At 48.6% G+C, this 1,070-nt stretch overlaps 1 non-coding gene across 1 annotated transcript; it reads left to right on the top strand.

Moving 5' to 3' along the window:
- Nucleotides 1-730: 730 nt before the first annotated feature.
- Nucleotides 731-833, top strand: LOC133079086 (U6 spliceosomal RNA). The gene has a single exon (XR_009698039.1). It is a non-coding gene; the product is annotated as a U6 spliceosomal RNA (small nuclear RNA).
- Nucleotides 834-1,070: the final 237 nt, after the last annotated feature.

The following is a 1,070-nucleotide window of genomic DNA, read 5'->3' as shown; positions in this document are numbered from 1 at the left end:
GCCTGGGCTACTGACCCCTCAGAGTGTGGGAGGCCAGGGGCTCAGCTTTACAAAGCCAGGCCAAACTTCACTAGCGCGGCTCAGTGACTAACTCTCCTGATCTCCCAGCCCCTCCGGTCCATTCTTCCCTTTCCCGGAGCCAAGCCAGGCTTCTGGAGGCAGTCTCCCCCCTCTTCACAGATCCCCTAATTAACACTTCTTCCTTCCTCTTTTCCTCTGCTCCAGTTCCATCCGCAGCTTCCCAATCACAGCATTAAAAACCACAGGTCCGATCCCGCTCCTGATACGGCGTACCCGAGAGGGCTTTGAGCCAAGAGAAGACGGGCTCATGGTCACGAGAAGCAGAAGGAGCCTCCCTGGGATGAAAAGAGGCCATGTCTGTGGCTCGCAGTGTTTGTTTGGCTGGGAAAAGTGCCCTCACGATAGTTGCTGCTGGGATATTAATTAAAGTGACTCCCCACACACTGCTTATTAGTGGCAAGGGAAAAAAGACCAAAAGAGCAACCAGAATGAAGAAATTGTACAACACCTTGACCAGGTCCAAATGAACAAATTTGGACCAGGTCCAAATGAACATCATCTATGCGGGGCAGATCACATTGTGTGGCTCCAGACACCCTGGACAGGACTCACATCACCTGAGATTGTATAACCTCAGTCTAACCAGGACGAAACGCCAGACAAGCACACGATGAAGAGCGTGCTATCGAAACCACATGGTGTGTGGTGCTCACTTCGGCAGTAAATATACTAAAATTGGAACAATATGAAGAAGATCAACATTGCCCCTGCACAAAGATGGCACACAGATACGTGACGATAAAAAAAAATGGTGCGTGTGAGGGGAAGGGGGGATCAATGTCATAAAAGCCAGATTAAAGGAGGCTAAAAGACATGACAACAAGATCCAAGACCTGTCCCCACACTGGATCCTGTGCTGGAAGGCGGAATGCTAGAAAGGACACTGATAAGTCATCTAACAAAATCGACATATGGAGGGGAGATTAGATAAACGTACTTTGTCAGGTATTAAATTATGTTATGGAGTATTGCCATTCTTAGGAAATACA

This window comes from Eubalaena glacialis, chromosome 1, assembly GCF_028564815.1.
Source record: "Eubalaena glacialis isolate mEubGla1 chromosome 1, mEubGla1.1.hap2.+ XY, whole genome shotgun sequence".
Taxonomy (NCBI): domain Eukaryota; kingdom Metazoa; phylum Chordata; class Mammalia; order Artiodactyla; family Balaenidae; genus Eubalaena; species Eubalaena glacialis.
Note: the sequence above shows the minus strand (reverse complement) of the source record. Positions and strands in the feature narration are given on the sequence as shown.